Source organism: Muntiacus reevesi, chromosome 15, assembly GCF_963930625.1.
Source record: "Muntiacus reevesi chromosome 15, mMunRee1.1, whole genome shotgun sequence".
NCBI classification, from domain to species: Eukaryota; Metazoa; Chordata; class Mammalia; order Artiodactyla; family Cervidae; genus Muntiacus; species Muntiacus reevesi.
The window spans coordinates 18,775,399-18,797,006 of record NC_089263.1 but is presented as its reverse complement, the minus strand read 5'-3'; the positions used below and the strand labels follow the sequence as shown (position 1 = coordinate 18,797,006).

The window sequence follows — 21,608 nt, the reverse complement described above, 5'->3', positions numbered from 1 at the left end:
GCTACCCACTCCAATATTCTGGCCTGGAGGATTCTATGGACAGAGGAGCCTGGCAGGCTACATACAGTACATGGCTTTGCAAAGAGTTGGACACAACTGAGTGACTAACACTATACCTACTTAGGCTTCCTAGGTGGTGCAGTGGTAAAGAATTCACCTGCCAAGAAAGGAGACAGAGGAGATATGGGTTCTATCCCTGAGTCAGAAAGATCCCCTGGGGTAGGAAATGGTAACCCACTTCAGTATTCTTACCTGGAATATTCCATGGACAGAGGAGCCTGGCAGGCCACAGTCCATGGGGTCACAAAAAGTCAGACACAACTGAGCACCCACAAACACATACATACTTCAGGTGTCTGCAACAGTGCCTGGTACATAGCAGGTGTTCAACACATATTTGTTGAATGAATGAATGAATGGTGCTTCATGAATGGGCAATGTCCCTTCTGGATTGTTTGGGAATGGAAGGAGCACTAAGCTTAAGATTGATAATAACTGTTACAAATCATTTCAAAACATCTTGCTTCCTCAACCCTAAAACACATTAGAAGCCCTAGGAGGAAGTGTTAACTCTGAATGTGGGTTAGGGGTAGCCTGGAGCATACCATGGTCCCTGGAAACATCCATTCACCCTCCTCTCCTGCTAGGAGAGGACCAAGACTGGTCAGCATGGATCTGGGGACCACCAAGAAGGGAGTGGTGGGTGACCCAGGAGATAGCACCCAGGGACAGAACAGAACTCAGAGTCACCTAGCAGCCTGATGAAGGCTGTGTATTTAAGGGGCTGGGAGTGAGCCAAGTCCAGAGCTGGGAAGGAAGGTCAGCCATGATGGTGCTTCTTAGGATGGGAGGCTGCACCCAAACCTGGCCCCAAAACATAAGACCAGACCAGGGTGGGCACCAGAGGGAAGAATTCAGCTCAACATCACCAGCCTTTCCCCATTACTCCCACCTCTCCTTACCCTCGACTGCAAATTCCCAGTAAAACCAGTTTAAAATGGAGAGTGGTACATGGCACAGTTTAAAATGGAGAGTGACACATTAATGGCTCCTGATTCACTCACCCAGAGACACTGAGCTTTGTCCTGTTTTCTGTGTGGAAAAAAACCTGGTACTTGGGACCTGCCCCTTCCTGTTCTCAGCCTTCCATTCCAACCCAGGCTCTTGGAGGTTTTCTCTGCATTAATTTCAGACGTTGTGTAAATATCAGACCTGGGAGTTTGGAAAAGAGTAAGTATCCTTCAGCCCAAACTTTCCATCAGGCACAAGAACCTTTCCTGGGGCAGGAATCTGGGGCCAAGAACTGAGTTCCCTCCAGTTGGCGCTGACCACCAACCTGGCAGGACAGAGTGCTCCTTCCTGTAGGAGTTTGGGAAGGGGCTAGGGGACCCAGCAGGACTCCTCAGGGGCCTCTCTTGGTGGGAGCTGAGCCCAGGTTCCCAAAACGATCTTCGGTAAAGGTTTCTGGCAGCTGAAGGTCCTGGCCAGCAACGACACAGGCGTTTGGGGTTACAGATAAATTCCTGAGCAAAGCAGAGGGCCAAGTGCCCAGGATGCAGCTGAAAGGAAACAAGGGGCAACTAGCCCAATCCCTTAAACTCTGGGGGCAGATGCCCAGGTTCTTGGAGTTTAGTCTAGATTTGGGGTCTAGTCAAGAGTAAGAAAGAGGATGGGCCACTGGAATCAAGCCTCATTCTCTTGACTGTAGTTTGCATGCCCTAATTCTAGGACTGGGAAGACGTCATAGAGAATATTCACTTAGCTCCTTTTGGGTCAGGCTTCTCTTTGAGAGCCACTGGGATTTGTGGACCTGGCTCCCAGAAGGTAGTCTCTATGTCTTCATTTACCTGGGGGCCTTGGGCCAAGCTGGATTGTCTGTACTAACAGTGTGATTTATGGTGGGGGTCTTGGGTCATGTGATATCAACCTGACCTCTGGAAGGGCTGGAAACTAAGGTCAGCCATGTGGGTGGTCAGCCATGTCTACAGGACCAACCCACAGTGAAAATCCTGGACAGCCAGGCTCAGGTGAGCTTCCCGGGTTGGTAACACTCTGTACACATTGCAACCCATTGATGCTAGGGAAGTAAAGGTTGTCCACACAACTCCCTGGGACAATGCAACTGGACGCTCACGCCTGGTCTCTCTGGGACCCCATCCTGTGCGGCTCTTCCCTGTGCTGATTTTGGTCTGTATCCATCTGCTGTGATAACCAGTAACTGTGAGTGTAACAGCTCACAGTTTTGTAACAGCTCGGCTTTGCTGAGCTCTGAGTCCTTCTAGTAATCGACTGGACCACAGCGAGGTCTTGGAGACCTCCTACAATGGAAACTTTCTGCTCCACCAGGTTAGGTCGCCCTTCCCAGGGGGGTTCAGTGTAGTCCGAGTAGACAGCAGACAAGCCCGCTTCTTCCCATGGCCATCCCTCGGTGACACTGCTTTCTCTTCTTGGCGCGTGTGCTCTGAAGAGCTAAGCATTCTTTTTTTGGCCCTCATGTGGACGGAATCATTGCCTTTCATCTGGAAAAGTTCCAAGGACTTCCTGGCTCTCCTCCCTTCCTCTTTTCCTCTGTCAAACACCCATCATGTGGAAAACTGCAGCAGGTGTTGAGGAAGGATCAGACTGAATCCATTGCCGGGGCTCACTGTGTGAGATGGGAGATGAGATGTGTGAGTAAATCCTACAGTACACAGGAGAACCTCTCTCAGTGAGACTGCTCCACAAGCTAAGATACAGAAATCACTCCTGTTTTGGGAAGACCTAGGAGAACTGTGAAGAAGAGATGGCTTTTGAACTGAGCCTTGAAAGATGTGACGAAGGGGACGTCAGAGGAAGAGATGGTTGGATGGCATCACCAACTCAATGGACATGAGTTTGAGTAAACTCTGGGAGATGGTGAAGGACAGGGAAGGCTGGCCTGCTGCAGTTCATGGGGTCGAAAACAGTCGGACATGACTGAGCGACTGAACGATAACAATGGGCCTGTGGAGGTAGGGGAAGGGCATTCTAGGAGGGTCACATGAATAAAGGTACGGTGAAAGGAGTAGACCCAACTGGTGTGGATCACATAAAGTTAGAAACAAAGCGGGGCCAGATTCTGAAGAGACCTCATGATTGGGCTGATGAGATTGGCTTTATTTTGTAGGTGATGGTGGGGGGGTGTCTCAGGGTTTTGGGGAATGACCTGATCTCAGGTGTGTATCAGGAGGAAACCATGGTCCCCAGTATCTCTGTTGGCTTATCTCTGCTCTGTGAAGTTCCCATTGCCATCAAGTGCACCCCACTCCCTCACAGCAGGAGTGCATGCTGCCTATAGCATTTGTCTGTTTCTGCGGGGAGACTGCACCCACTGGGGTAGGCACTGGGCTTGTCCATCCTTGGGTTTCCCTTGTCCATGAGCACCTACCCTTCCTCTAAAAATGGCTATGGATTGAAGGATGAGCCCAAGCTAGGCATGGTACCCAGCAGCAGTGTGAACAAACAAATCATGTCCTTCATGGTTCACAATCGTCCTGGGAGGGGCTCCATTACTGGTCCTGTTTTTAGAAAGGAGGATACAGAGGCTCAGAGAGGTTAAATGACTTACCATAAACCCTGTAGCCAGGGAATGCCAGACCCAGAATTCAAACCCAGATCAAAGTCAGATCGGTCTGACTCCAAAACCAGTGCTCCTAACTAGATCCCTGCTTCCCACGTCCATGCTAGGGATGGGGGCAGGTGCTGAGAATGGAACCTGTCATGGGTTTGTTCTTGTCACCCAAAGAACTTTGACAATCTGGGGTCTCAGCTTTAAAGCATGATTCAATGAAGGGACATTCGTGGTGTGCCTCCTACATGGGGGACTTCACATCTTGACTCAAAGCACCAAGGCACCTTGGGGCTGTAGAATGAGTTCAACACCCAGAGACAGGCCGAGAACTTACTCACTGCACCCCTCACAGACCTTCCTGACTCTTGATTTGTTTCAGAACAGTTGGAGAAGAGCTGCAAACATTGACATGAGAAGATGTTGCACCCCTTTCCGGCTTCCTCCCTTTCCAGCTGTCCCCGGCGTGTCCCCAGTTCACTGGCAGCTGCTCCTGGTGGTGTGACTCTGCCTTGCAAGGCTTTCAGGACTATGGTGCCTATTAGCCTCCTGATGGGATGCCAGAGCAGAGACCTTCATGAAAAGGCCTTCTAGGGATTCATGCTGTCTGCTGCCTCCTAGCTCCTCCTAGTCAGGGTTTCTTCCTCACAAGAAAGCCAACTTTCCTTTTTCAAAAAATTGATTCTTTTTTTTTTAAGCTGTGGTAAAATATAAATAGGGCTTCCCATGTGGCACTAGTGGTAAAGAACCCAGCTGCCAGTGCAGGAGACAGAAGAGACGCAAGTTTGATTCCTGGGTCAGGAGGAGCCCCTGGTGGAAGGCATGGCAACCCACTCCACATGGCAACCCACTTCAGTATTCTTGCCTGGAGAATCCCCTGGACAGAGGAGCCCAGCAGGGCACGAAGAGTCGGACATGACTGAAGCGACTTAGCACGCACACAAAATACAAATAACATAAAATTTGACATCTTAACTATTTTCAAGTTCAGATATTTTATCATGAAGTGGCATTATGTGCATTCATATTGTTCCACAACCATTCATTCACATTGTTCCACCATCCATCTTCAGAATTCATCTTGCAAAATGAAACTCTGTACCCATTCAACAAGAACTTCCATTTCTGCTCCCCCCAGCCCCTAGAAACCACCAGGCTACTTTCTGTTTCTATGAACTGAACTTGGACTACTATCTCTCCTTCTGAGGAGGCAAATCTATACACCTGTCTGGCACAATCTTTAGAGATCTTTGTGCACTATTCCAATTGGAATTTTTCCCATCCAATTTTTTTCTGGAATCTTTTGTATACCCAGGGAGGCCTTCATGTACTCAGGACTCTCTGGGGCACCACACTGCCTCCAGCATCCTGGGATGCTTTCACATACCCCAGCAATGATCTGCATCTTCAGGGGGTTGGGCTCTAAGGCTGCACACAAGCTGGAACCCAAGTAGGATCAAAACTCCCCTTGAAAATCTCTTAAGAAAGGTGTCCTGGTGAAGTCCCCCCACCAACATTCTCTCTCAATGCGTTGAATGCAATAATCTTTCTTCCATTACTGGGTGGGACTGTTGTTTCTTTATCTGAGAAGAAGATAAATTTGTTGGCTTTTTAGAAGGGCCAGGATGTATAAGAAATACATATCATTAAACACTAGATACACGTGTGATACCTCAAGATCCTCATGCTCTGAGAGGAACAAGGGGACAGAGGCCAACCCTGGGGACAGCAAATTTGAGCCCCTTGTCACTGCCTCACTGGGGACCCAGAGCCATTAGCGGTGTGGCTGCAGAGTTTCTCACTAAAGCGTGCTCTCTCCCAATGACTGTCACTGCACTGTGGCTGCTTCAAACTCAGGAGAGCTTGATGCCAATTTCCCTTGATGGAAAAATTCACTCGCAGCTGCACAACCAATAGAAGTATGAGGACAAGGAACCAGGGCTCTCTGCATCATGTGATGAGCAGACAGCACTCTCTCCCATCTAAGCTGTGGGCTCTCCTGAAGGTCAAGGAAAAATTTTCTTGTTTTGTATTCCCTACCGTGTCCAATAGAGAACCTGGCATGTAGAAGATTCCAGTTATGGAAAAACTGTTTACTGACTTAGAAACACATTCACCTTATATGACAGAGCACACACACATAAAAAACAAGTTGCAAAATAATATGTAGAATGAGACTCCATTTCATTTTTATGTAAATCTATTCATGGAAAAAAGACCACAAAGATATACAGAAATATAACTCTGGTTATCTTCTGGTGGAGAGTTTGCAGTCAATTTTAACTTTTTTCATTTCGAGAGTTTTTATTTCCTAAACTTTCTATGCTGTTCACTATTTTTTTAAAGGAAAAATGTTTCTAAAAAGAAAAGGAAATTTTATGTCCTTAAAAAAACTTCGTCCAAGACAATCACAGAAGAGAAGAAACTCTGCTCCTGGAGGCCGTTAGGAGAACTGGAGTCTGTGGGTCAAAGCCAACAGACTCCCCAGTGACCAACGTGACAGCCAACTGGGGTTGGGGCGGGTGGAGAGGAGTGTCCCAGTGGAGAAAGGCGGAGGGAGAAAGTTCTCTCCGTGTTAAAATTCTTGGAAATCTGCCGGGAAATAGAATTTTCTTCTGTCCCAGTGTTCATAGACTCTGGACCCATGGTCTTTCTAGTTCATGGCTCCCTCTCCTGGAGGTGGCCCTGAATCTGCCAAAGAATCCCCATGAATCAAGGACATGGTGTGCAGGAATAAACAGGCTTTACACATACACCCTGAAGGATGAGCCCCAGACAGAGGGACAAGCTCTGCGGCTTCTCTTTCTTATGCTCGATGTCAGGGCCGGGTCTGAGAAATTCATCTTCTCTCTGGGCAGAGTGCAGGAAACCATGAACTTTATAATCAGATAGTCATGAGTTCAAGTTCTGGAGTTCAAGTTCTGGCCCTACCACTTAACACTGTCCTGTTTCACTATTTGCTATCCATGGGATTCTCCAGGCAAGAATACTGCAGTGGGTTGCCACGACCTCTTCCAGGGGATCTTCCCTACCCAGGGATTTAACCAGCATCTCTTACATCTCCTGCATTAGTGGGCAGATTCTTTACCACTAGCGCCACCTGGAAAGCCCCTGTATAAAACAGAAATAATCAAACCTACTTCATAGAGTTTCTGCTGACTCAGCATGAAGGGTGTGTGTGTGTGTGTGTGTGTGTGTGTGTGTGTGTGTGTGTGTGTGTGTGTGTGTGTGTGTGTGTGTGTGTGTGTGTGTGTGTGTGTGTGTGTGTGTGTGTGTGGCTTGATTCAGGTCATGAGAGGGCATTTATACCCTATGGACTCCACTTGACCAGCCTCTGGTTAGCATACAAGCACTGATCTATTGGAGTGCTATCACTTATTTAATCTGCGCTTCCTGACAGAACTTCCTTTACATCTTACAAATGCAAAAAGTGAAAGTGTTAGTCACTCAGTCGTGTCTGACTCTTTGCAACCCCAGGGACTGTAGCCTGCTAGGCTCCTCTGTCCATGGGATTCTCCAGGCAAGAATACTGGAGTGGGTAACCTTTCCCTTCTCCAGGGGATTGTCCGGAGCCAGGGATTGAACCCAGGTCTCCTGCATTGCAGGTGGATATTTTACCGTCTGAGCCACCAGGAAAGACCTACAAATGAAGCATAGATCTAAAATATAACAAGAGTCAATAAAGAATGCTATGGGCTGAATTTTGTCTCCCCGCTTGCCCCAAAAGGTATGCTGAAGCTCTAACCCCCAGTACCTGTGAATGTGAGCTTATCTGGAAATAGAAGCTTTGCAAATGTAATTTAGTTAAGATGAGGTCATTACAATGGTTCAATAGGGCTTGCTGCAGTTTCCAGGTATGTCAGGAGGCCTGTGCTAGCTTCAGGGTGGCTGGAAACATAAGGTAATTGCTGCATCTCTCTGGTCCCTTCCTGCTCTGAGCTTGTATGACTACTTAAGAGCTTAAGTGGGCAGGAAAGCAGCTGATCAACTACATCGTGGGCAAGAAGAGGCAGTCACATGATCATCCAACCCACTGACTCAAAATTCAGGTTCTGAGACACCAGGAATGGGCCCTGGGAACATTCACAATGAACAGCAATTACTGCTTGAGTGCACTTGCTCTGTGCCACACACCTTGGTTTAGCTGTGTTATCTTGCTTTATCCTTCCAACAACCTTATGGAGAGTCAATGTACCCAATTTACAGAAAAGGAAACTGAGGCACACAAGACTAGTCAACCCTAGCAAAGTGACACCTCTGGTTGAACAGGCCAAACTGGGCCCGGAGCCCTTCAACCTGATTCCACCCCTGGAAAACAGTGGTCTGATGGATTCCTCGGTGAGTCCAGGTATTAGATGTCATTAGGAAGGAAGCTGGAAATAAAATGTAAGTGACAATGCACTGGACCCTCCATCACAAAAGAGAGACAAGATGGACTTGAAGTTCAAGGAAGGCCCACAGTGGGTGGGGCCTGAGAGCAGAGTTGGAGGGGAATACTTTTAAGTGTGGATGGTGAAGGCTGAGAAGAGCTGCCCACTGAGGTCTTCAGAATCATGAAGACGCTGAGCTGTAATGCCAGGGGAAGCCTTGTCTTGTCCTCCATTCTCTCCCCTGGTGCCTGGCTGGCCGCCTAACAGGTCATGGGGAGTGCTGGGACCCTGCAGTTTGAAAGAGGTACCGGAAATGCAATAAAAGAGCCCATGACCCATGCTGGGTGGCCATGATAGAACCTGAGACTCCGAAGGTGGCAGGACCTAAAACTGAACGTTTATTTCTAAAAGTAGCTGCTCCTCATGATGTTTGAGTCAGCATGAATCATTAAGGAAAGTTTGAAAAGAGAGCAGCCATTCATCTCCTCAGCTGGGCCCCTCAGATGGCAGAACATCAGCTCGTTGGGGTGACTATGCAGAGTCCCTGGGTCCTGGCCGGGGTGGGTGGGGCCGCTGAAGGGGGCAGGGCAGGTGGGAACTGTCCCTAGACAGCTGCCATGTTCAGCAGACAGAGCACTGGGAGCAGGGAAATTGGGCCCTCGTTCTAGCATTGACAGTCACACCTCCTGGCAGGACATATATTTTTCTAGGTTCCGGCTTTCACATCCACAACACGAGAAAGATGCACCATACAATGACTTTCAGAAGACATAAAATCAGAGTTGTTCTCATAGAATCTGATGCTGACTCCCATAATCATTGCCCCTCTCAACTCTCTTCTGTGACCCCTATGGGGTGTCAGAGACACGCAACTCCTATGCCGACCCCCTGGAGGGTAGTTTGAAAAGCACTGGATAGAAGTCACTCGGCAGATTTTTAATTAATTTTTTTGGCCATGCCTTGTGGCATGCGGAATCTTAGTTCCCTGACCATGAATGGAACCTGGGCCCACGGCAGTAAAAGTGCAGAGTCCTAACCACTGGATTACCAGGGAGGTCCCACACACCTACTGTGTGGCAAGCGTTTTCCATGTGTTGGAGACAGAAGACAATCAAGATAGACAGGGCTTTTGGTCTTGGAGGGGCTGGGAAGGGGGCAGACAACCATCGAGGAAAACAACCAAGAAGAAAATTTCAGACAGTGATAAGCTGCAAGGAAAATATGACAAAGGACTGCTGGAGTGTGGGGTCGAGGGTGTTCATGTTAACTGGGTGGCCAAGAAGGCTTCATTGAGGAGGTGACATTTGGACCTGAATGACCAGAAGCAGCCAGCCACGCAAAGCCCTGTGGGAAGGGCATCCAGGCAGAGGAGCCCATGAGGGCAAAGGCCCTGAGGTGGGAATAAAGTGGGAGGACAGTGGCTGAAGGGGCCAGTGGGAGGCCAGTGGTGGGTGAGGGGAGAGTGTATCATGGAGACCAGCTCTTGAGGGCCCTGGAACAAGAAAGGGGACTGGGCTTTATTCTAAGTGTGAAAGGACCACATCACTAAGGTCTCCTAAGAGACTTGGCAATCCCCAGAGGGCAGAGGAGGGCCTGACTGCCTGGGGCCTGCATCTAAGGGTAGGTTCCTACACTGACGCGGGGTTCCTACGGTGACTAAGGAGCAGTCTAGACTAGGGACCAGTGTCCAGCCACAGCAGTTGCCCGAGCCTCACCTGGTGTTTATCAGAGTCTTGCTGACCCCTGTGGGTGAGGCCCGGGGCGTGAGCCCCTGAGGCACCGAGACAGCCCAGGGAGCTCCTGAGAGGAATGGAGGGTGAGGAGCCTCCTTGACCAACAAAGTCACTCCAGTCCCCCGACCGGGTGACACAGCAGCCCTCTCCCTGTGGAACGGGCAGGAGGACTCAGGTTCTCTCACACCACCGGGACCTTCTCTCTTAAAATGTCAACAAGCTATAGCAGAAGCCACGGCAGGTGGGGCTCAGGAAGCAGCTGAAATCCAGAATGAGGCTGCGCCAGGGGAGTTAAAGGCTGCGGTAAAGAGGTGAAGAAGCCCCCTGACGGGTCTGTGTGGACCTGGGGGTGGGGTGACACCCACAGATGGAGTCGTGAGGAAGGGGGACAGAGACAGGCAGGGAGACAGGGCAGCTCTCTGCTAAGGACTGGGGCTGCCATTCCCCGCCGGGGGCGGGGGCGTGCTACTCACAGAGACAGGAGACTGGCGCCCCCTGGAGTCAGACCATGGGTAGAGCACACTGGGTCAGGCCTGCAGCCCAAGGGGAGGGGACAGGGTGTGGGGGTGTGTGTGTTGGAGGGAGACCAGCCTGGTCTGGAGACAGAACCCTGCTCAGAGGAAGAAGCCAGAGGAGGAGCCACGGCCCCACCCTCCAGTAAACCACACTGAATGCTCTACCTCTCTCTCTCCTTTTTTTTTTTTTTTTAATCTAGGGGAAAAAAGAACTAAAACGAACTCCCAGCAAGACCAGTGTTTAAACGGAAGGTGGCAGGTAGGAGGTGGAAAAGGAGAGGTTGGGTTCAACTTGGCTCAGGTGGTAATGAATCCACCTGCCATGCAGGAGACTTGGGTTCGATCCCTGGGTCAGGAAGATTACCTGGAGCGGGGCATGGCAACCTACTCCAGTGTTCTTGCCTGGAGAATTCCCATGGACAGAGGAGCCTGGCGGGCTACACTCCATGGGGTCATAAAGAGCTGGACACGATGGCAGGACTAAGCACAGCACTGTGTTTGAGGTTTAGGGCTTTAGGCTCTCCTTGGTGGGGTCCCCCTTGTCCTGGGTTGGCCCCTGGGGCCCTGGTGCTGCAGCCTCGTTCCTGCTGCAGCATCAGAACTGGCTGACTGCCTAGATCAGCATCTCCAGACGGAGAACCTCACTCTGCTCTAGGGAAGAAGAGTGCTCTGGTCATATTCAATGTGAGGAACTTGATGGTGATTTCCAATGCTCAGCACACTGAGAAGTCCTACAAGAAAGGGGCACTTTTTATTCTGTTTAACCCTTGGGGATGAGGTTTTTTTTTTTTTTTTTTTTTTAACATGCAATACCTATTGACATCTCGGGAAGGAATGTTGCACTTTGGAGAACCCTGTGCTAGCTTCTTTTGCCTCTAGAGCAGAATGTACCTTTACATTCAAGTACATTAAATGTATTTTAATCCTGGGTCAAGGACAACTGTATGATGAAAGAATGGTCCCTGTCTCAGGTAGGAGAGGGGATATGTGAAAGTTGCTCACTTGTATCTGACTCTTTGTGACCCCATGGACTATACAGTCCATGGAATTCTCCAGGCCAGAATACTGGAGTGGGTAGCCTCTCCCACAGGAGAGGGGAGGCAGGCCTCTACTTTCTCACTCCTCTAAAGAATAAAGGTAGGGGCAGGGGCTGTAGTTCTGTCTGCAAAGAAGGGGAGGGTAAGTCATATCAAAAGGCAGGGCTAGAGGGAGGGGCTGGGCTCAGAATCAAATGCAACAAGAGGAACAGTTTTGGATTTTAAACGAGGGGTTCAGAAATGGGGCCGCATTAGAATCATCTGGGGAGATTTTGAAAAATACAGATGCCTAACTTGCCTCCCCACAACAATCTCTGGGGGTACATATGGCTCAGGAATCCCTGTTTCTCAAAAACCCCTCCAATGTTTCTGATTCTAGGGATAGAGCCTCTAGGCCCCCTTTCCAGTGTCTTGTAAAATGGACAAACATCTGCTGCATCCCTGAGTCATCTTAGAATCCAAGTGTTCCCCTGAGCCATTTGGATAAGCAGGTCAAAAAGAGGGGTTTGGGGAGGAAGGGAGCACCCTTGACAGGGGAGGGAAGTAGTGGTGGGAAGGTCAGGCCAAGACCCAGAGTTTGTTGGGGAAAATGTGGCTTCCACTCCCCCTGGCTTTGGACTTTTCTCTTCTAATAGGTTTTCTTCCTCAAAACAACCCTGACACCAGCAAGGACCCTGGAGGGACAGAGCCAGAAGGTGGCCCAATGGTGGGTGATGGGTGGTCCCAGGACACAGTGTGTCCACAGGTAGATGCGATGACCCAGGGTTTCTATGTCCTAGCACCTCCTGTTACTGGTTTGAATGTGACATGTGACATGGAGGGAGGAGCTTCAGCAGCCTAGTTAAAACCATGACTTTGCCAAGAGCAGCCTGCACCCCCTCCAAGTCCAGTGCCCTCCCCTCTTTGGGACTCAGTCTCCTCCCCTGTATGATGAAGGAGGCAGGGGATTATTTTTTGCAGCTCCTGAACCCATGTCCTCTGCTTTGAGAGTGCAGAGTCTTAACCACTGGACCACCAGGGAAGTGTCCCAGGGAGGTGATTTAAATTCTCCCTAAGTCCCCCTGTGCTCTGAGGCTTCATGATTATGAGAAGGCTCAGAGAAGTTTGTTCCTGCTCAGTCCCTCAATCAACACCATGGACTGTAGCCCGTCAGGTTCCTCTGTCCATGGAATTTTCCAGGCAAGAGTACTGGAATGGGTTGCCATTTCCATCTCCAGGGGATCTTCCCAAACCAGGGATAGAACCCGCGTCTCCTGCATTGGAAGGCAGATTCTTTACCAGTGAGTCACTTGGATTTCTCAAATCCACCCATTTGGATAGTGGCTTTCAGTTAGGTCTTACTTTATTTCAACTCCATATGAGTGACAAATGGTCCCATTTTAAAGAAAGGATTCAATGACATGCCTGCACTGAGATAAGTCTCTGGGTGCCTGATCCTGATTTGGTCCTCTTTTCAGTTCTAAGGTCCCATTTCTACCTCCCTCTATCCATGGGGATCCAGCTCTTGGGGCTGTCCCAGCTCAATGGTTGTATCTGCAGTTCCCTCTAGAGGGAGCTGTTGCCTGGTGCAGTAACCTGACCCTAGCAGGCAGTGGGAACCATAGGTCCTGGTTTCTGGCCTTCTTGGGATAGATCAGCAAAGTGGAGGATGCCCAGCTGGGTATTGTTGGCACTTTCCTCGTCAAGAATTGAAAGGAGTTTATAGAGCAACAGTCCACTGGTTTGTTCATTCATTTATTCATTCAGCCTGTCTGTGTGTGCCCAGTACTGGCTTAGGTACAATGTACACCAGATACAAAACCAGCTTGGGCTTCACAGGTACCCCCTCCAGGCAGCTTCCTGGACAGTAACTTCTCACTAATCTGGACCTGTGAGGACACGACTTAGTATCTCTATTTTACAGAAAAGGAAACTGAGGCCCAGAGAGGTGAAGCAATTTCCTCACATTACACAACTCAGTTCATGTGACTCCAAGTCCAGGGTGTCTCACAGTGGCGAATGCACACACTGGGCTTCTCATTGAAGCAAAGCCTTACCCATCTTCTCACCCCTTGCTGAGAGCTATATGTATGAGGAGGAGGAGCTAACCCCCCACCCCTACAAGCAGAAGGCATTACTATGGCAACTGTGCTCTAAACAGCAAACTTCTTGGACCTTATAATCACATGTCTACACCAGCTGATGCGGTAACTTTCCAGAGTGGGACCTTTAAAAATCTCAGATAATAATAACAGCTGCTATTTTATTGTATTGTGTGTCAGGTCCTTTATTTGCTTTATCTTGAATTCTCTCAAGCTATCTCACAAGCCACATTTCATAGGCGCAGAAACTGAGGCTCAGAGCTGATGACTTGCCCAAGTGCTTGTAGCTAGGATTTCAACTTGGATCTGGGCCACCAAAGTCCAAGTTATCTCTACTTTACCTCTGTGGCCCTGGCTCTTTTTTTCATTTGTTGTCTTACTCTTACTCACCTGCCACACTCTCTCTTCTTGCCCTCTATCCCCCAGCTTACTTTCCTGCTGTTAGACACAGTCGGGCATGGCCTGACCCAACAACTAAATGAAGGTCTGGAGCAGGGTTTCTTAATCTTGGCACTATTGACACTTGGGGCTGGGTAATTCTCTCTTGTTGAGGTGAAGCACTGTTCTGTGCATCAGACATATTCAGCAGCATCCTTGGTCTCTACCCACTAAAGATCAACAGACAGTATCACTCCTCTCTACAGTGACAACACTAAGTATCTACAGACATGACCAAATATTCCCTGGGGTGCACAACAGCTCTCCAGTTTAGAACCACTGTCTTAAAGAAATGAGGAGTCAGGGTCAAGTTGATTATAACCTGCCTTCCCCATTAGACCATGGGCAGCTGGAGGGCAGGAAGAGCAAATTGTTTGACGTACTGCTGTGTTATCCACACCTACTGCAGTGCCTGGCATGTGGCAAGTGCTGCTGAAAGAGTTAATGAATGAATGAATGAATGAATGAGGTTTCCATGAACATGGTATGTTTCAGGATGAGGGCCTGAAGGGCGATGTTCCCATCCAGATCCTCATCGACCTGCATGGCCTGGTGCACAATACCTTTTCCTTTTTAGGCCTCAGTCCCCCTTTGCCATCTCTTAAATGAGGGTCCTCCCTGGCCCTGAAGCCCTGGACATCAGTGGTCTGCGAACTGCCATGTTTCATTTCTGAGGCCCAGAGTCCAGGGGCTGAGAAGAGTGTCAGCCCTAGACAGAAGAGAGGCTGTCTCCCCACAAGCTGGACACTGAGATCTGCCCAGTCTTGAGTTTATCCTTCTTTATCCACGCTCCTCAAGTCAAATCAATTACAGAGACACAGGCAAGTGCTCCCCCCTCGCCGCCTCCCCCCAAGACCCTATGCAGTAGAGGTGGCTCCTTTTCAGAGTGTGTGTCTTAAAAGGAAAAACATGCAACCTCAAAGGTAACCAAATATCCCAATCGTGGTGCCCAGCACCACACACCCCAAATCCACCTATTCATGAGTTTAACAAAAAGCTTCTTTAGGGTACACTGTAAGGCCATTGAGAGGGAGAAAAGTCGCCTCTTACACACCCAGGCCAGCCCGCAGGGCCGCCCTCCCAGCACACACATACACACACTCATACACACACACACTCAGGCCGCTTACAAGAAGCCTCTGAGTTTTTAAAAGTAAACCCTACCGTTTCCGCTCTTGCCCTGGATTCAACTTTTGAAAAAAGGAACCGTTTTACCGCTTTCCCTACAAATTCCCCCTTTCTCTGGCCTCCCTTTGCCTCAATCCCGCGCCCTCCCCCGAACCCTACTTTTGCTCCACCCCCAGCAGCTGATCCTTTGCAGTCCCCACCCCAGCACCCCAGGGCAGATGCCACACAGACAACCCTGGCCTTTGCCCCCTGGAACAGGGCTTTCTTAAGCGTGGCAGTAAAGCTCCCATCAAATATGATGGGAGCATGGCCAAGAGGTGGCCTGGTGACAGCAGTAGAGGACAGCTCCTGTTTCAAGATGTGTTCCCATCCATAGACCCCGCTTCCCTTTCCAAGGGCAGCCAGTTAGCCCTGTCCCCTCGCCTGCTCTACTTCTAAGCAGGCCTGTCCTCTTCCTTGAACTTGCCCTTCACTCCCACCTCCAGCTTCCGTCTTCCAAGATACTTAAGGGTCTTGTTCCTACAAGGGCAGCAAGGATGCCCCAGTGCCTGCCAGCTGGGACCATGAGGCAGGAGTTTCTCAGAGACGAAAACATCATCGGGACCAGTGGCTTTCCAGTTCTTTTGATTGCAACCCCCAGTGAGAAATACATTACACAAATACCAAATTTGTGTACATTAATGCATATACATGTAGATTGTCAACACAAATATGCTTCTGTAGAACTGCAAAGTTCTACCAGAAAGCGAAGTTTCTAGAAGCAATACTTACCTTTGCAGCATGGGAGACACTATTCCTATTTCATTAAACTGCCACTAAATTGGTTTCAAAACTGGCAGTTGGACAACTCCTGTGCTAGATGTTCTTGTGGGAACAGGCTAAAAATGACACTTCTAACTGGGGCCCATGGGCTTCCCTTGGCTCAGCTGAGGTCTTCCTAGCATCTAACAAGGGGGGCCTTGAGAGGGACCAGGTTCTAGAAGGGATCGTTAAAAAAAAATCCACATCAAAATTTGAACACATGGTCTTTCACTGAGACAGAATTGGGACCCTGGGGTGAAGGGGGTGGCTAGAAACCACTAGAGGAGAGGAATTCAGGTTTGTGGTGCCTGCTGAGAGCTGAACAAGGCATTATATTATATCTTTTAATCCTCATAAAAATCCCCAATTGGAGATTTTCCTCCCCTTTTTAGAGAAAAGGAAACTGAGTCTCAGGGAGGCTAAGTAAGATAAAGTCATGTGGCCAGAAGTTAGTTGAGCTGGGATTCGAACCCGTGTCTGCCTTGGCTGGCAGGCTTCTCAGCCACATGGCTCTTCTCTACCAGCTCATTAGGTGAGTTCTCTCTTGGATTCCAACTCTGACTGGGGACTCTGACAGGCCATTCTGGGTCTGTGAGGATGGAGAAACGCCCCATCTCAGCAGGTGGGGGTGCAGGCTGCCTGGGATGGGACTGTGCATGTGAGAAGGTGACATGGGCAAAATGTGTGCATAGGTGTGAGGAAGAGCTCAGACAGCACAGGTTCTCACTCCTCAAACACACAGACTCCCCACCCCAAAGAAGTAATAATATATGTTTTCCCTTTCTGAATTCTTTGCTGTTGAACAGAGGGCTCTCAGATAATAAAGGGAGAATCCCAATTTAAGTATGAAATTCACTGAAAATTTCTAGTGAAAGAAAACCTTCTACTTAATATTAAAATCAGTAATAATAATAATATCAAACAGCTTTGAGTACTTGTCTGGTGGCAGGCACTGTGCTAAGAGCTTTGTTTGGGCCACGTCAAACCTTCCGTTTACAGAGGACCTGCTCTGGGCCAGCACTGAGCACAGAGCTGGTACCTATGTGGCGCTTGCAGATATCAGAGAATGAATGAATGTGCCTGGTGTTGAGCTAGAAACTGCGCAGAAGTACAACTGATTTAAACACAACTCTATGTCACCTGAGGAATTCCAGCATGTCTCTGAGAGATATTTTCTTCCTTTTGAATATCCTTCATCCAAAACTTTTTAAACTGGAGAGATCTTTTGTTCTGTACTTTTATCTTCCAGGTTAAAATCATCATTTCCCCCCACCCCACGTTCTCACCTCTAACAAGCCTTTGACTATTCTCCCCTATTGCCTTTCCATCCTGGGTAGTCTCTTCCTGGCCCAGTGATTGACAGGTCAACACCCTTACATCAAACTTCACTGAGCCTTGTAAGCCCCTTTGCCCAGGAGGCCAGGCAACCTGACTGTCCTGTCTCCTTGGCAACCCAGAAGGCAAGGAAGAAAGAGAAGGATTTGATCCTAGACGTCTGGACCCTTCAGTCAGGACTAGTGATCGACTGTGGCCTCAGAAAACCTACATTCTAGTCCTACCCATCCCCTTTAGACATTTCTGGAATCACTTTCCCCAGAGATGAGAGTGTTTCCAAGGCTCAGGGTTCCCCCAGACTGTCACACACCCACCCACTGCAGCATCCAAGACCTGAAACGTCACACTAACCCAATTTAGCTTTGCATTTTCCTCTCTTCCCTCCTGGCAGCCAGCCACTCCCATAGTATTTACACATCGATCAAAATGCACAACCCTGGCTTCCTTAGTGGTGAAACCCTCGAAGAACCCCATCAGAACCCTGCTTATGACTGCAAGGAGGAGAATGAAGAAAAAGTTTGGGTTGGATCCTGTCCCCTTATAAGAGATGACTCCCACTCCTACAGTCTGCTCTAGCCTAGGACATGGGTTCCACTGACATTGACAACTGCCTACCCAACCCCAGGGGTAACCGGGGTTATCCCATCCTGCTCCACCATCACTGGCTTCTCCTGTAGGGGAACCTAGAGATGGAAAGGATACCTGTGGCCATGGGGCCTCATCTCTCCTCCTCTTCCTTGAGGAATGCTCCTCCTGGGTGGCATGTTCAGAGCACTGCTCTTGGCTCTCTTGTGGGCAGCTCAGGCGCCCTGTCCCAGGTTCTGCCAATTCCTCCCGGCTTTTTCCCCACCTCCAGGTGCCCAGTGACCAAGAAAGTGGGACCAAATGGGGGAGTTCTCTCAGCCTCTGCTTAGGCACCTGCTGGGTACCTGACACCCTGCCTTGTCATTTCATTTAGTGTCCAACCACTCTGCTGTCAGGAAGCCTCCTCTTTCCCCTCAGACAGAGGACAGGCGAAGGCTCCAGAAGATGAAGCATCTCCCCAACCCCCTCAACTCAAAAGTAGCCCAGCGGGATTGGGACCCACAGTTCTCTGACTCTGAAGCAGCTACTCTGTCCACTATAGCTCCTCCCAGACCCCGAGACTTGAAAACAGACGGGAGTTTGGAGCGAAGGCTCCTTTGCTCTCTCTTCCTTCATTCTGCGGACCGGGAGACAGGAGCCCCTCATCACGTGTTCCCTCGCCCCATCCACGCTGAGTCTGCAACAGCCAGAAAGTTTGCCCAAGTCCATTACGGGTGCAGCGGGTGGATGTCGGGGGTCCGCAGCACACGCCTCCCGGGAGAGGGGGAGACCGAGGCAGAGCAGCCTCCGGCACAGAGGGGGAGCCACAGCATCTCCCCCGGCTCGCCAGGCGCGCTGAGAGAGCCTCCCTCTGGAGGGCAGGAGACGGTTACCTTCAAGAGTTGGGCTTCCTTCTCCAAGAACTTCAGTCCCATACACTTGGCGAGACAGCGGGGGCACCTGGGGCCGGGAGGCCCGGGTCTGGCCACGCCGCGGGGGAGACGCTCTGGGCAGGCGCTGCGCACCCCTCCTCCTGCCGGCGTCCTGTCCGCAGGTCCCCTCGGGCGGTGGCCGCAGCGGCGGCGTCTGGGTAGCGGAGTCCCGGCCGGCCTGGGGAAGGGATGCTGAAAGGCGCCCGGAGCCCCCTGGCACCCGTGTCAGATGCCGGCCGGCGAGGGTGCTGAGAGAGAGACCTTGAGCAGCGCCGCGCGCGTCCTCAGCTCTGCGAGCCCCCTCTGGAGCGGCGGAAAGGTAGGTGGGCGGGCGGGCGAGCGGGCGGGCACGGCGCGCGGTGACACATACATAGGGGCGGGCGGGGGAGGGGAGGGCCCGGGAGGGGGCGGGGGGGTCGAGCGCGAAGGGAAACCCCACCCCCGGGGACCCGAGGGGCGGCCGACAGGGGGAGGGGAAGGCAGAGACTGCTGAAGCTCTCAGGACCCCGGCTCCGGTCCGGCGCGCAGCTGGGGAAGCCGCCCGGCGCGCAGGGCGCGAGAGGAGCGCTCCCCACGGTGGCGCGGCCCCGGCAGCTCCGAGGCCGGCGGGAGGACGGCGGCGCGGGAAGGGCTGGAGGGCCCCGCGTCTGCAATGCGGTCGGGCCGCTCCGCAGTCGGAGGGGGCCCCGGAGAGCCGCACCGGCGCTGGTAGCCCCCGGCGGGCCGGGCTCCGCGGCCGCCACGGCCGGACCGGGCTCCCCCGCGCGCGCGCCGGGTCTGCGGCTGATGCTCCGCTAGATGCGATAGCGAGGGGCGCGGCCCCCTGCTCCCGGGCGGCGTTCCGGAAGGACCCTCCTGGGGAACTGGCTGAAAGTTTTTGGGGAAGGGGTGCGCCGAGAGGGCAGGGGAGTACGGAGGGGGCAAAGGAGGTTCGGGGACTGCGGGAAGGCGTGCTGGGGGCTGGAAGCCTCAGCTCCAAAGGCTGAGGGTCTTCACAATCCAGGAGAGACAGACAAGGATATTTCAAACGGAGCAGGAATTCTCCAGTAGCTGCAGACAACACCCTCCTTAATTTTGATTCCAGGCAAAAGAATAAAAGAACTAACAGCATTTGAAGACTTTCTGTGAGCTGGTTGCTTAATACACGTTAATATCTCATTTAATTTTCCCAAAGAGCCCAAGGAGCTACATATTACAACTCTTCACCACCCGCAAAAAAAAAAAAAAAAAAAAAAAAAAAAAGTGAAAACTGAGGCTCAGAGGGTGATGGGATTACCTCTCAAGGCAGGTCTGAATTCATACCCAAAGTTACACTCTCTTTGCTGCTATGCGAGCTGGTTCAGCCTCAGCACTTTTGGGGGACGCAGGCTGGCTGGCGGCCTTCAGCATCCTTAGGGAGGAAGATGCTGGTGGCTGACACTAGGATTTAGCGGCTTTGGTCAGTGTGGTGGAAGCCTCTACACCCATCACTGGGTAGGGACTGAATGAAGAAGCACAGGGGGTGGGATCTTTGTGGGCTGCCCATTAGGGAGATAATAGACCCAGTTTTTCCTCCATTAAAGGGGGCCAGACTGCCTCAGTTTCCCCAGTGTGACTACTCTAGAATTGTGTGGGTATTCCCCCTGTTGGAGGGGCAGGACTGGCTCTGGCCCAGCACATTCTCTGGAGCTGCCACCACCCCCATCCCCTTCTCTGTCCTGGGCCTGAGGAGCGTGTGGCGCCCAATCCACCCGCTGGTCCTGGGAGCTGGGCTATAGGTGTTCCCGTGGTTGCCGACTCTGACTTCACCCCTTTTCTACCCGAGTCTATTGGTTTTTCTGAGTCAGGTATCTAAGTTGCAGAACACTTTGGGCACTGCTGACAAGATGGTGCTCAGAACCCCTCGCAGGAAAACAGTGTCTTTGGGACGAAATCTTACTAGTTACTGACCTCAGTGTCCAGACCAGAGGAAATGACCCTTCTAGAAAAAAGACAATCCTTAAAATTCAAACAGGAAAGTCATGGATTCCCCTGTCAGTATTCATTCAGCTAATGCTGTCTGATGAGAACAAACCATACCCTTATTTGTGAAATGGGTCCTGTCTGACATATGTCTCAGGACAGGTGGGGTTAGTGAAGGATAATTCATATTCAAGAACAAATACTAATTAGGTAGTTAATCTTTGTAATGAAGGGAATGAATGTTTATTGATCCTCTAGTTTGTATTGAGGCTAGAAAGCATATAATAGACACCTATTGCGTGCCAGACACTGCTTGATACAGCCTGGTAGGTGGCTCTTATTCCCATTTTACACACCAAGATACTGAGAGGTAGTGAATGAGTGTGGGTTGGCATGACTGCACACTGCCTGCCTTTACAGGCTACAGAAAACCCAGCATGATGGGAAAGCATTTGAACACTTTAAAGACTGTGTTCAGCAAATCAAAGGACTAGAGTGTCTGAAAGCCCTTGGTGGCATATGGATATTCCCCTATTCCATGCAGGTGTCTACACAAGAGAAGTCTTGTGTAGTATTTCTGATCCTGGTTTTCCCTCCTCTGCTGAACACTTTGTAGTTTGCCCCCTTCCTTTTCCAGGTCCTGGACTGGTCTGCTGTCATTGGGAAGTCCTAACCTCTTGCTGCTCAGACTTGTTGATGTGCTAGCAGGGTCAGCTGGAGCTTTTTGGAAATGCAGACCCTCAGGCCCACCCCAGATTCAGGATCTGCATTTTAATAAGGTCCCCCAGGTGTCTTCTGTATCTGCTTATGTTTGAGAAGCATCTTCCAGCAGGTTTACTCATTCAGTCACAGAATTACAGAACAAGAGAATCTCTGAGCTAGGAAGGGCTCTTAGAGAATGTTGAGGACAACTTTTTCTGGGTCTTCACTCGGGCTGGGGCTAAGTTCCAGGACAGGGCACTTGAGACAGCCCTTCTAGGATACCATGGCTCCATATCCCAGTTTTTATGGCAGTGTGTCACTTGACCCCAAGATTTGGTGGCTTAAGTCACTGTCTCTCATGGTTTCTATGGATGAGGAATTTGGGAGAAGCTAGCCCAGACAGTTCTGGCTTGGGCCATCTCATAGGGTTGTGGTCCAGACGTTA

At 50.6% G+C, this 21,608-nt stretch overlaps 1 protein-coding gene across 2 annotated transcripts in view; it reads right to left on the bottom strand.

Moving 5' to 3' along the window:
• ACAN (aggrecan) overlaps window positions 1-18,807 on the bottom strand; it is a 68,903-nt gene extending 50,096 nt beyond the window's left edge. For both annotated transcript variants that reach the window (XM_065906760.1, XM_065906761.1), the window contains exon 1: window positions 18,482-18,807. The gene's annotated coding sequence lies outside the window, so the exon portion shown is untranslated. The remainder of the gene's footprint in view (window positions 1-18,481) is intronic.
• Between the last annotated feature and the right edge of the window lie 2,801 nt (window positions 18,808-21,608).